Source organism: Dicentrarchus labrax, unplaced genomic scaffold, assembly GCF_905237075.1.
Source record: "Dicentrarchus labrax unplaced genomic scaffold, dlabrax2021, whole genome shotgun sequence".
Classification (NCBI taxonomy): domain Eukaryota; kingdom Metazoa; phylum Chordata; class Actinopteri; family Moronidae; genus Dicentrarchus; species Dicentrarchus labrax.
This window is the reverse complement of record NW_026136705.1, coordinates 13,629,749-13,644,090: the sequence shown is the minus strand read 5'-3', so window position 1 is coordinate 13,644,090 and position 14,342 is coordinate 13,629,749. Positions and strand designations below refer to the sequence as shown.

General features: G+C 41.6%; 1 protein-coding gene across 7 annotated transcripts in view; it reads right to left on the bottom strand.

The window, feature by feature from the left end:
- Positions 1-14,342, bottom strand: part of LOC127363455 (RNA-binding protein Musashi homolog 2) — a 231,717-nt gene that overhangs the window by 27,689 nt on the left and 189,686 nt on the right. The window lies entirely within an intron of this gene.

Here is a 14,342-nt window from a genome sequence, read left to right as displayed (position 1 = left end):
TCACCAAGTCCTTGATTATATTAGTGGAAGCATTTGGCTCTGGGGGGTGTTTATGTCACATGCTTTGGATGAACGATTACAGCCACTTCTGAGCTGCATAGACATGGGCATAAAAGCCTGACCTCTGGGGACTACCCCTGCATTTTGTTCGGGAGTGCTCCCAATTACTGAGAGTTTCTGCGGAATCAGAATTATCCACTGTAGTGCAAGAGCGAAGCAGTCCACTTTCTGTTGGGCTGGAAGATATACAGTAGAAAAACATTTACCACAATCAGATGGAGACATCTGTTGGATGATTTGTCATTCAATCTGTTAGTTTATGTGAAGACTGTACAAGTCTCTTGTTTCTTCTTATGTAAACATTTATAGTACTCCACCACTGAGCCATAAGCTTTAAAAGCATGTCTATGTAAGCATTCATAAAAACCAAATAAATTGTCAGTTTATGATACACTAATAAGACCTTAATACCATGCAAATATAAATCCACTTCTTTCAAGTCTGATTATTCCAACAAATATCAGCCTAATAATCAGTCTGTAATTAAGCCAAACGCAGTATCAGTGAATTGTAATTACATTGTTGGCCTTAATGAACACTGTAGCTAGAGGTGGCTGACAGAGGCTAGTCCATGCCCAGGGCCCGGGCTCTTCTCTCAGCACAGGAATGGCATGTCATTAGTGATGATGAGATTCCTCACTCTGGGCTCAACACTGTCTATGCCTAATCAGCCTCCTAAAATTATCTCCACAGGAAATGCTTTCCTCACTAGCAAGAAAAGAAAAAAAGATCTCCGAATTCCCTCAATTGGAGTTTTTCTTGATTCCTTTTTTAGCTGTATGTGTGTGCATGTGTGTGTTTCCTCTATGTTTTGGCCACATTCTGGAGACTGTGGCTTAGACATTACAAAATGGCACAAGACACCTTAGAGGATTATTTTTTGAATGCTGTGGAGGTGAGAGGAGCACTAGCGGGTGACCTATTTTCCGAGTCAGCCTTGTACTGCTATTCCACGAAGAGGGGCCTCACACAAAAGACCGATGAGAGGGAGGGAGGGGGAGGAGGTGAGAGGGCAGGGTCAGATGAGCCGCAGCCAAAGAGAAAAACACATAGCTTTTCATCAGCCGGCTGAGAAGGAGGTAATTCACAACTCTGTCGACACAATACGACCATGAATGTGCGTGTTGGGTGTGAGGTGCCATCATGCTGCGACTGGCAGGCAGGTGAAGAAGAGAAAGAAATGCCACTTTCCCCCCCAACTACCTAACAGCTCAGGATAGAATAAGGGACTCAGGCGGCATGGTGACAGCGAAGAAAGAATACAAAAAAAAAGACGACAAAAAGGCAACTAAAATCAGGCACATTTATGCTGGTGCAGCCGCACACACACCGGGAACTGATTCCAACAGCTCGAATGATATTCTCCGCCTCTTTTCACAAAAACACAAATCAACTCTGATACAATGCTAATGATGGCCATGCACCCCTGCATTTCCACTTACAGTGTCCCCATGGTTGCTGTGTGGAACAGTGTTTTATCCACCTCTTTTCACCCCTCTCTCTCACTCTCTCTCTCCTTTCCTAAGTGCTGAATCTATCTTCCCCTCGCTGCCATTGTCATGACACCCCCAATAGACCCGCTGGCTTGGAAGTTAGTTGCGGGCAAAGTTGTGGTGAGAGATTAACTTTGCAGGATTAGGTGGGTTAATTAATAGATGGCTGCTGCTCATTGTTTTGTGCTCACGCTGTAAGAAGCCACCCAAGAGAAGCGCTGCAGCATTAAATCAATTTCATGGCCCTTTTATTACTGAGGAGATAAAGCCAATATTTAGCTTTCAATTCTTCACAATTATTGGGCCCCTGCTTTGCCACTTGAGTGGCTGCGCTTGGCTGGGGACAAGGACACATCTGTTTATGAGCTGTGGAGGCCCGGGGGCCTTGGTGTCCGGACTCCGGGGAACTGTCCTCAGCTTTCTCTCTTCAAGCCTGTAGCACAGAAATTCAGCCCTCTTCAGGAGTGCACACAGAAAGGAAGAGAGATTAGACCTAAAGAAAGATGAGGACTGTCAAAATTTCACCCTCTCCCCAAGCAAAAGAATTATATATTCTCAAAACCAATTTCTCAGATTTTATGAAAATGTTTATATTCACAACAAGAATAGTTGCAGGTTTCTAAAGAACATTTCCAGTCTAAGGCTATTCTATGTCTCTTTACTCCCTACAAAAACATTTGACATGAACATGTATTTTTCTATCCATGCAACTCCACTGGTTACAAATACTGACCAACATTAAAAAAATTATGCAATCCTATATGTATCCATATTCCTTCTCTACGTCAAATAAACTTCCAGATAAAGTAACTTACCAGACAGAATGGCAAGCCCAAAATCATGGTATTGTCAGTTCTGTGCTGAAGGAACAAAATGTGCATCCAGAGCAAATAAGGCTCCATTTTCATGACAGTGCATAGCACATACTGGTGCTTTATGCCTGTAAAGTGGCATTTTTCTTGGGTGCACACCGGTTCTTTTATACCCGCACCTGTATTTTGTGAGTCTCTGTGAACTTGACTGTACTGAAGTAGGAGGAGAGACGCAGTAGGGGCAGTGTCATAGTGATCAAACAGCACATTGCAATTTTTATGTCAAGGTTTCCTGGGATTTTTGCTTGCACTGACTCTCTGCATGGACCAGGTCAAAAGCTTTGTTTTCTCCATTACAGAACAGTCAAAGCAGTTTGCTCAATATTTTTCTGCTTTTAAAGAAGCAGAGAGAAGAGAAAATGGGGTGATGTGATTGTGATGTGATTGGCCAAATTAATTCTAACCCCCATCAAGACCACAGATAGTGTATTCCTTCTTCTCTGCATTGCGTGATTTTAACAACAAATTCACCAAATGTTGGTGACCATTCCCTGAGATACCCATGCTGGGCTTGACATTGCCTGCATTTGTACTGAATTACTCATCAGAGTAAGTGTACTTCATCTAGTATAGACGTTCAACCCTGGACAGGAAGAAGGAGGTGGAAGAAGCTTGATCAGGCATATGCATATTGACCCCTACAAATGGACCTATGTATATCCTTTGTAATTGTGTTGTACAGTATGATCTTAACTTGTGATTAAAAAAAACAAACTAGAACTCAGATTTTTCTTCTGATTCACTACTTCTGGTACATTTCTGCAGATCTTTTTTGGCATACTGCCTTTCTAGCCACAGACTCACTTTCTGATCCTATTACTCAGAAAACGTCACAATGAAAAGTTGTTGCATTATGCATCAATAAGGTCCTATTTATGTCCTACCAGTCTGACAACAGCTTGACTGATGTTAATGTAATCTGTACTGTTCTTTGGCCCAAAACTGCCAGCAGCAGCCCCCCACCCCCACCCTATGTCATTGACAAAGGAGCTCCATCAGTCACAGAGCACTCCACTCATTTCTGCTATAAGAAGACTGTCAACTGTCTAATGCACAGGAGGAGCCCAGGGACAGTTGATGCTCTATGAAGGGCCTATGGATGAAGTAGACTATACCCACATTTTAATATCGCTCTGAAACTGGAAACTAATAGGGCTTCACACAACAAGATTATACCAAACTCGCAAAAAAAAACAACAATGGTAGCAAATGAGAAGGGTATGCCTATTAAATTTAGTATTTGGAGTGCAGTTAACCAGGGTTAGCTTGCTGGCTAATAGAGTTTTCATGCTACGCTGGTTAACACAGTAGCTTGGATTTCGGAAAGAGGCTTGTGAACAAGCCTTTCAGCCTGCAGCTAGTCAATTTTTGGGGCAGACAGGAGGAGTGAGACGGATGAACAGTACAGAGCAGAGATGAGTGAGACAGATGAACAGAGGAGGACAGCAGCCGCATCAGTAGACGAGGAAGACAATGAGAAGAAAGGATGACGAGAATGAGAAATTGAGGGGAAAAATAAGGCCAGGACACGTGTGTCTAATTCATTACAGGGAATTCTGTAAGGTATTTTGGACAAGAAAAATATGTCAAGAAATAAGATTTTATTATTCTCAGGTGAAACATAATAGCCACACCTACAATATAAAGTGCTATTCTGCTACACCACTAAATCAATCAAAGTGCTGTATGATACTGTTACAAAGGAAAATATATTTTTGTGAAAACAAAACAAGCAGTAGAAAATTAATAATCTAATCTAAATACTGCAATGTTAATACTCCCCTAAAACTGTAAAACTATTGAATTCCCCAATTAATTTAAAATGAAGACATAACAGGAAAAGAGTAGCTGTAGATTCTATAAAAAATAAGTTAAAGCATTTATTTTGGTCGCTCTCAGAATGTTAAATTATTGATCAATTTAAATTTCATATAGTATTAGGCCTGGTTGAATTAAATTGCAGGAAATTATCGATTTTTTTGCATGTAAGGCCTTACATGTCATTTGCAAGGTATGTAACACAGTAATTTCATAATCCTCTAATTTATTTATTGTCATTAAAACTGGGCTAATTTTATTGTTAACCCATTGAAACCAAACAGAAGGTTGCTGAAAAAACAGGTCTGTCTGTTTGCGTCAAAATAATCTAATTCCTAAATCCTTAGATTATACTATTTTGCATTTGCATCATGAGATAATAAAATAAATAAATAAGATAAATAAAATTCACAGCAGCAGACAGGGAAAACTGCAAAACTAGTTGTGATTTAATTTAAATAATAATAAAAAAATCAAAGGTAACTTGTTCCAGTGAGAATAAAATTGTTTGGACAGGGTAAATGTGAGACGGCCGTGTTGCATATGTCTGCATGGCCTGCACCTTCACAACTAGAAACAAGGAAGTGAGTTTGGTGATATAAGGCTAGAAAGAAACTACAATGATTGGTAAATTTGCAGAAAAGTTGCAGTGATTGGATAAAATTGGAAGGTTGTGCAGAATTCACAGGGATTAGTTTCAGTGGTTTAATTTGTGTTAATTGTTGAGATTGCAACATTGTTACTTCCTGAAATGACTGATTAATATAACTTTATACATAACAATTATGCAAACTAAAATACCAAAGAGCACTGATCTGCAGTGGGCATTGTGTTGACCAAAGTGTTGAACCAGGTGACCCCATTTATCCTATTAGGTTAAGTTATATGTTGTGGTTTACTGTACACACTCCCTCTATTTTACTGCATAGTTCATATAATACTTCAAGAAGTTGGAAGGATGAACCAACAAAGAGATATGGGTAAATTCAATGTAAACAACAAAAAGAAATCATACAGGAGGAGCATTTTTTCTCTCCTGTCACTGTATGACAGTAAGAAGGACAAGCCAGCGGAAATAAGTCTGTTGATAAGTCATAGCAGAGGCAGTGAAGCACAATGCCGCCTTCTCAAAGGAGGAGGGAGGCGTTCTGTCAAAGCTGGAAAACTGACTCCACTTCACATTTTGCTTCATCAATAACCTTTGATAAGATACAGAGAAACACACAGCGACAAATAAACAAAATAAAAGAAAAAAAATACATATCAAAGTTACAAAAGAGACAGCCACCTAGCAAGACATCTTTTCATCTCCAGACTGACAAGTGTCCCATTGTTGTCATCCTTCAGCACTACTTTGTTGTTGTTGAAAGCATCTCTGGGTTGTTGTTATCAAAGGCATAAATCACAGAGCCGGAGAGAGCCAGGTGGCTTTCATATGAACTGCTGCACACATGCTCATGTCTCACCTCTCCTCTGATCAGAGGAAACCTACAGTACACACAGAGGTTTCCCCTCATATAAAATACAGAGACTGGTGTCTGGGAATGAGCCAGAGAGAGAGAGCCAGAGAGAGAGAGAGAGAGAGAGAAAGAGCATTTACATGCACACCAATAATTCAATTATAACCAGACTAATGCAATACGCATATTATTGCAACTCTCATGTAAACACCTTAACCGGGTTATCTTACTCACATTAAGGTCCTAATCAGAGTGAGCATAACTTGATTAACAGAGCTGGGTTGCTTGTCAATCATTCAAATTAATCTTGCCATGTGTATGTCTGGTTTCCCTCAGTGTTTGGATTCTGTGCACGCGCCACAAAAGGTCACACAGTGAACAGGATGCCGAGTGGTATGTTTGAAACAGAATGAGTGGAAAAATTAAACAGAAAACAAAACTAAAATTAAATGTACATAAAGATGCTCTATAAATTCATCCATAGCAGTATTTTATTCCTCAGTTCTATTGGCATGTATTGCCACATGTCCTTTTGTACATCAGCTTGACCACAACCTTAAAGTGTTTTCCTCACCTACGCCTTGCTCTATACACCAGTATCTGGCCCAACAATGACAACATTGTAATTTTATAGTTATTCTTAATAGTATTGTGTAATTTCCTGGAAAACACTAAAAAAGTTTTGATGACTCATCCTGACCTCAAGGGCGTATACTAATTTTGCAATGATCATTGAGAGCTATTTGCTACTGCAAACACCAATAAATATCTAATAAGTACCTCCCTACCTGGCTGTCTTTACAGGAGACACGAAAATATGCAGAAGCAATACGTACCCTGCTAGCCATTTCATGGGAACTATAAAGGGTCGCTCTGCTGATTTTACACATGAAGTTCAATTTACTCATCTGGTCTGATGAAACCAGTTATCTTGGCTTGAGCTTTACTAGGGGACTAAAAGTCAGGATATATCGGCCTCTGATATCTTAGTTTTGACCATTCTTAGTTTTTAAAAATCTGTCTCAACTAAATTGTTTGAGTACGCCTTTAATCCGGGCATTCTGAGTAATTCTTTATGCAAACACATAGATGCAAATATATCACAAATTCTATGTGATATATCTTTACATTCCTACAAATATAAAATAAGCATTAAACAACAATGCATAACAGACAAGTGATGCGGTTGAACATTAATAAAATATCAATGCAAATACCGCAGTATCCTACTTACACTATAAACTGTTGTGATGAACTAAAAATACAAATAAAAATCACACTTTGGACACTGCAAACTATATTTCCAACAATAACAATAAATAAACAATACTAAAATAGTAAAGTAACACTTAATGAAAATATCACTGAAACATTACCAAGACCCCCAACCTGTATACAGTATGATAAGAATAGTCAATTTTCTGTTTCTCACTGATATGATCATACATGTCTTTGCTACTATATGCGTATATGTATAGGTTGGTGTGTATGTGTATGTGTTTGTTTCTGTGTGTGTTCCTTTGCTCTGGCAGTAGCTCTTTTTTGCCGAAGATAATGGTTTCTGTATGTAATGAAACCATTTGGCACACTGATCCTTTGCCATTAAGACTTTGTGGCTTCTTACTGGGAGGAGAAAAAGTCAATTACAGAAGTGAAGCGAGCCCAGAGCTCAGCAAAGCCTGGCTTTATGGTAGTAATTGCACACGTATCTTATACCTTTGAACAAAATGATGAGACCAAAAAGGAGATATTGGGTAAAAATTTAAACTGGGTAACCTTTCGGAAGTGCACAGAACAAAAATCCACCATGTTGCAGGAGAACTGCTGAGTCCCTTCACAAGACATAATCATGTACTAGAATTAGTTCGACACACCAAGTCACATCATCATATCCACTGTAACCATTAAGCCTTGAAGAGGTCGGACAGGAATGTGGAAATCACAGTGTATTCTGAATTCATAAGCCACGTAAACATGCAACTGCCTGCTAAGGAGAGCAGTTCGTCTTATAAAGCCACCATACCATAGATGGTAAACATATAATTTTCTCGATAGAAAGGTCAGAGTTGAGGTGAGGTTGAGCTATAGACCAGCCTTACTGGAGCTAGTAGGGACGGAGTGGTTTGCTCAAGGACACTTTAGCAGGGTGGATTCTTGCTGATGAGGGGGCTCGATCCAGATCCTTCAGTTGAAGAGCAGTCTCCATACTCAATGTTATCTGTCAAAACTGGAATAATAAACTTGCTTTGCCAGTTTCTATATTAGCTATAGCTATATAAATATATATACTGTATCCCAGAATGAATCAATTATAAATTAGACTTAAAAAAAATATGTAATACATTTTATAACCCTCAACTTGGAAATAACTCCAGTCTCCAAAACTGCAAACTCCTGCACATACATCACACAGCTGCACAGTGGGTGTGAGTGACTGTGATGTTGTGATGTGGTGAAGTGAGCTCAGGAACAGTTCAGTGTCTTTTACTTCAGTTCTCAGTGACAAGAGCCCCGTTTCTTTGTAGCTGAAGTGCATGGCAGCATAGCATCAAAGAGGACAAACTAGGCTCTTTATTGAAGTGTAGCCGCACTTTCGACCTCTCCTTTGTACTCCTTCCCATGCACTTCAGTAAAAAGGAAACAGCACCTCTGCTGCAGAATTGATCTAAACACATTCTGCTTGCACACAAGCCTCAACATAACTCTCAGTCACTCGCGCACTCACATACAGTAGTTAAAGAAGGAGAAATGGAGAGCGAAAACAAAAAGGTGTGAGAAAAAAAAGAGATTTCACATTTCAAAAAGAGAGGAGAAATTAATCTGCCAGAATGGTAAGGCGAAAACATTTAGATCCACAAACAGCGACATTGGTTTGTGAAAGGGGGCAGGGTCTTGGTTCACAACCCTAATATCCAAGGCACTTCATGATGGTGACTTAAATAGAGAGAGACAGACAGGGAGGACACAGCTGTCTGACCTTGCAGTGGTGCTTATGTAATGGTCTGCTTCAGTGCATTTAACTGCAGTGCTCCTTTCCAACCTGGGATCAGCAAAGGCAACATGTCTCTGCAGTGCAATCTCCTCTGACATCAGTTCTGACACTCAGAGAGTATGAAAAGGTCCTGTGAGCGGTGAGTGAATCAGTTGTTATGGCCCTGCCTGCGTGGTCCCCATAGAGCCAATCATACTAATTAAACTAGACTACTTAAGCCTCCTCTCATTAGTGTCCAAGTAAACAGCTTTAATTTTTTATGCATTTTAATGTCCATCTCCCAGTTCTGAGGGTGGCGGTGGAGGGGGCAGATGAATGATGAAGGGGGGTAATTTCAGGTTTTCTCAAATGAAAGTGAGTGCATTAAGTGTCATTTGACCATTCAAGTTAAACATGTGTTTGTGGATTTGCACTAATCAGTACAAACTTGCTTTTAAGGAATTACTAATTTACAGTGAAAATAAAATACAATGTATTAATGCCAGTAATAATCATAACAATAACAATAATAACAAGAAAAAGATGATGAAGAAGAAAAAGCAGAAACAGAAGAAGCAGGAGCAGAAGAATAAGCTGACACTATTTCATTAACATGCTTTTATAGCCTAGTTAAAACATTACATACAGACTCCATTATGTTTTAGCCAGCTCCATGCAGTGCAGTTACACAACCTACCACTGCTCCAGATACCAGGGGCAAGTAGGGTAAAATGTGGCATGACCCAAAAATAGCACTGAAACATTGGCTTCCACTTGATTACTGGAGCTGTAAGCAACGTTTCCACACAGAACAGAGGTATGCAGAGGGCTGTGCGCTATGATTATGAATATAGGCATACATGTTTATATTCGTATGCATGTGTCCATAGGGAAAGAGTGGATGAGAGCAACTTGAGGGCTATTAGCACAATCAGCAGGAGGGAGGGATGGAAGGACAGAGGGAAAGGAGGAGGCAGCTGTGGAGAGACCTAGCAAGTATTCAACTTGCTGGGCCTGGAGCTCACGAACAGTGGGTGGCATCAAAACAACAGGCAGTAGACACTGAGCATGGCCTCGCAGACACACATATTGTACACCTCTGCCTTCTCCCATGTCTGTGCTCCCTTTCTGTTCTCCTGCTGGTCTCCAGCAGTGTCTTAAGGTGGCAGCCACGTACGAGGCAGGGCAGCTCAAGTTTCATTTCTAGACCAGTGGCTCAACAGCCGAGACATAATGAGCTTTAGCATTGCCACTCTGCCTCTTACAGCAGCTCATCTTCCCCACCACAGGAACCTAGACTGTGGGTCTCCATGGCAGACTGTTTGCCTGCTTCAGTGTGTGAGGATGTGTCTGCTGTCCTAGGGTGAGTTAAGACCTGGGCAAATGAGGTGAGCTTCTCTTCCACTTTCAGGAAATAGCCAACCTTGCAGCGTTGCCTGTGTCAGACTGCAGTGGCTGGTTTTGCAGAGACAGGTGCTCACACACCCGAGGAGGCACACGTGCATGTGCACGTGACCTGACTTGTGTGTGTGTGAGCATGCAGACAGACCAGTGCACATTGCATCTAGACTGAAAAATATGTAAAGGTGGAGTGCAACTACACCTGTTGAATCCATCCGGTGCCTCTAGTCAAGGTCTAGGAAAACATACAGTACATAGCCTATAGTGTCTCCCTCTGACGGCAACTCACATGTACATAAAACAGATTTGATGGCTGTTAACAGAGCTGATCTGAGAGCAGTCTAGCTCTATGACTGCACACACAGAAGTAGATAGGGCGTGACATACAGTGCTGTCCACTGACGTCAGAGCAGCACACTCACTACTGTCACTGGGAACAGAGTCATGGCCTGGGGAGCTCAGAGAGTCTGCATGTGTGATGGTGTATATGTGTGTGCGTGTGTGAGTGAGTGTGCAGTCAGCATTGCTGTGGAGACAGTGAGTCAGGGAGGCAGACAGGAAGGGAGAGAGAGGCCCCTGGTAAAGTCCCTCCACCTCCTTTGCCTTCATAAGCAGCCTTCAAGAGTCTTTGATTGTGTCAGTTTTATGCCTGTGTGTGTGTGTGTGTGTGTCCAAGGATGTGAGAGAAAGATGCGTTGTGCATGGTCATTCAAGTGTGTGAGGTCACGACGCTTCTCGCCAGGCTCTATTTTAAGGCCTGCGACTCATGGAGTGCCCCGGCCTCCATAGACCCATTGGGCTAATGATCAGCCTTGGCAATTAAAGCCAATCTGTGAGTCAGTGTGGCATCAGGAGGGCCATCTGCTTCCAGCCCTGTAGCACTCACTCTGGCCTGTGGGACCACTTGCTGGGGTCACAGCTCACCCAGCTTGTAGAGAGATGGTCACAGGATCTAAGGAACAATCTGCTGTGTAACTCCAGTTCAATAGAAACCTGTTCTACCGATGGCACCGCTGTGTGTGGCACCGCCATGTCTCATGAGTGCAGTAAAAACATAAACAGTGGGATCTGTCTTATGGAGGACAATGTTGCATGCACCCATGACACAGGTAAGCTTCTCATCAGCCTCAGGCCAGTGATTTTTTTCCACCTGCTCGAGTACTGTAGCCAAGAAGTGGGGTACTTATTGTACTGAAATGGGAAATGTAAGATGTCTGAATACTTATGAGAGCTTCAGATCTGCTGATAATGACTGCACATGCTGTCCCAAACTACATCATCTATACAGGAAGTAATGAACTGTAACCAGCAAGTAAAGACTTTCATTGGACAAAAAGTTTAAAACAGCATCTTCCACACTTTTAATTAGTGAACGTTAATACAATGTACTAGAGTGATACTGGAGCAATTCCACCTTCTCTATCTCACCTGGAGTCAACTGTGCTGAAATGAATGGAGTTCTTGAACTCAGATGTAAATACATCTTTAGTTTGTCTTTGATTCAAACATTGTGATGAACTGTTAAAAGAAAACAGCCCTTAGGGCTTTTACTATGAAAAGGAGCTACAGGAAGTGTCGAGTTTGCGTTGACACCATGTCAACATAGGAAAAGGTTTGCTCAGTCATGTTTACTGTCGCTCATGAGCAGAGCTTTGTCCAATGAAACTAGACACATCACACCACAGCCACCATATCATCTCGTCCTTGACCGGCAACCTTGCAGAAGCTACCTTTGCTTCAGAAGTTCATAGAGCTATATAGTCCCTGGCAACATATTTCCATCTCCCAACAGCAGGGAGTTGCTAAACCCTGGGAGGCTAACTGGAGTTTCAGGCCAATGCCCCGGTGTGACCTCTGATGCATTTATCATATGCTTGGTCGGCTCTGCCCCAGTTTATAGGGGCATGCAGCCCTCAGGAGCAGTCACTATCATACCAATTGCACAGGTCAGCAGCTCTCTTTTCCTATATGCCACCTGCTGAGAAGACAGCTGCTACCTGAACCTTCAGACTCTTCTCCTACTGGGAAAGGTGGGGTTAAAAGGTCAGAAGCCTGTTATTCAGTGTTACTTACAGTTGCATAGAGCATCATGCAACCTCTATAGGTGTAACCTATAGCCCATGCAACATCTGCCACTCTGTGTCCTGTACTTGAAGAGGACAATCCATGCTGTACCATGGTTGTCAATTTAAAACATGTTCTTAGTATTAAGAAGTATTAATCAATTCTCAAACTGACTTATCATTTATTGGTGGAAAATATTCCAACAGCTTGATATTTTCTACTCATTTGTGTTTCTTTTTTGTAGATTGTTCTTGTTCCATAACATCTGACGCGTTCAAAAACTGAAGGACCCAAACATGTAACTTTATTCCTCGCATATGCCTTTGAATCACACATAAATATACATTATGCATTTGAGCCAGATACTACCCTATAAGCGAGTAGGGGGTTAAGTAACTTGAATCAGGACAACTCAACGAGGACAGAGATGTGGGCGGTTGTGGCAGCCAAACCCTTCATCCTCTGCGTATGGGACGGTCTCGTTGCCAACCAGGCCACCCTGCAGGTTTTCATATTCAGTAGTGAGAGAAGCTGTGGAATCCAGAACCACCTGCTGGGCAGAGACCTGTTTACATCCACGCAGAAAGAAAAATCTACTCTGAACTGATTTAAGGCTTGTGAAATATCATTTTCTGTCACTTAGGTATGATGGAGTGTGCTGTTGTGTCTCAGCCATGGTCGGTTGGTGGAGTCGGAGATACAGAGGGACCGAGGCTACTGCAGTGCTACCACGCACGTCATATCTTCCGGGGAAACAGATCTGACACAGATGAAGTGTGTGACAAGAAAAGGATATGGCAGCAAGACAAGAAAAACAGATGGAAAAACCAATCCACAAACTACAACAAACCAACCCAAACACCACACAAACACAGTTAAAATGTGTTGCGAGAGAGACAAGATGCAGTATTTTTTTTAGAAACGGTGGATAGTTTATCTCTTTAGTGTTAAGGTAACTGGTAACCCAAAATTACCCACCCCTCTATCCTCATTGCACCCTTGCTACACTTACCGCTGCCCTCTCCCCTCCTTAATCATCCTTTCCCTCCATTCTTTTACCACTTAAGAGGCTGACTCACTGGACCTGAATTGCTGTTTGTCTGTCATGACATCTGGAGTAGCTGGATGACTGAGTGTTATGTCTTTCTCTCACTCAGTCTGTGTCTCTCCCCTGATGGGACCCCACTAACATCTTCATCCCTGGTTTTTCAGTGTAGCATAATGACCTCCTAGTAGCAGCCCTAATGGAGCCATAATGGTCATTTATGCCAGGGGAGGCTCTAAGGGCACGGCTGTGGAGGCAGCGAGTCGCACAGGAAGACGAGAGAGCGGAGAGGAGCTCCTGGTTAAGTCCCTCCATCTTCTCTTCATACACAGCTCCTGAATCTCAGTCTTTGTATGCATACAGCTCGTCTGTGTGTGTGTCGTATGTGTGCGTTCGACTGTGCATTCATGTAATGAAAGGAACTGATACAAGACTGGTTAATAATAGGAAGTACAATATGAATGTATGAGGTGTGTATCCCTGCTTTTGATTTAGTTCTGCAGATTTTTCACATGCATAATACACATATGCATACTGCTTTTTTTAAAATTACATTTCTCCTCATACAGACAAGTCTCCTATTCATGCATACACCATACACACAAACAGTATACTACCTTTCTTGAACCTCTTCATATTTCTTCTTCTCTATTTGCTGCCACCACTGAGAGAAACTATACTGCACATAAACTAAAGTGCATACGCTTGACTTGCACTTATTGCAAAAAACTATTTTCTTTCTAGCATTTGCATTTTAATATGCATAATAAACACAAGGACATTTCCCTGTATACACTCTTAGCCTCGGGTAATCTTAAAAAAACACAGCAGTTCGATGTACTGTAAGGCTGTGATCAAAAAAGATACTTCTCTGAATGTGGCTTTCAATGCCTTAATCACGCAAGGTCCTCCAAACTAGACACCTCATGCTTTAAATGCAGCACATCTTGGGATGTTCCCCTGGGTGCTGCAAGTTGAATAATACAATAGCACATTTATCAACTAGCTAATGCTAATTAGACTGTTGCATGGAGACGAGAATAATGTACAGTAATGTTCTTTATGCCTTGTCAGCTCCTGCTTTCTCTCTGTTTCTAGCAATGCTTACAGCTGCTTTTTGGGTTTAAGTAGGGAAAAACAGCATCCCATCTGATCCAT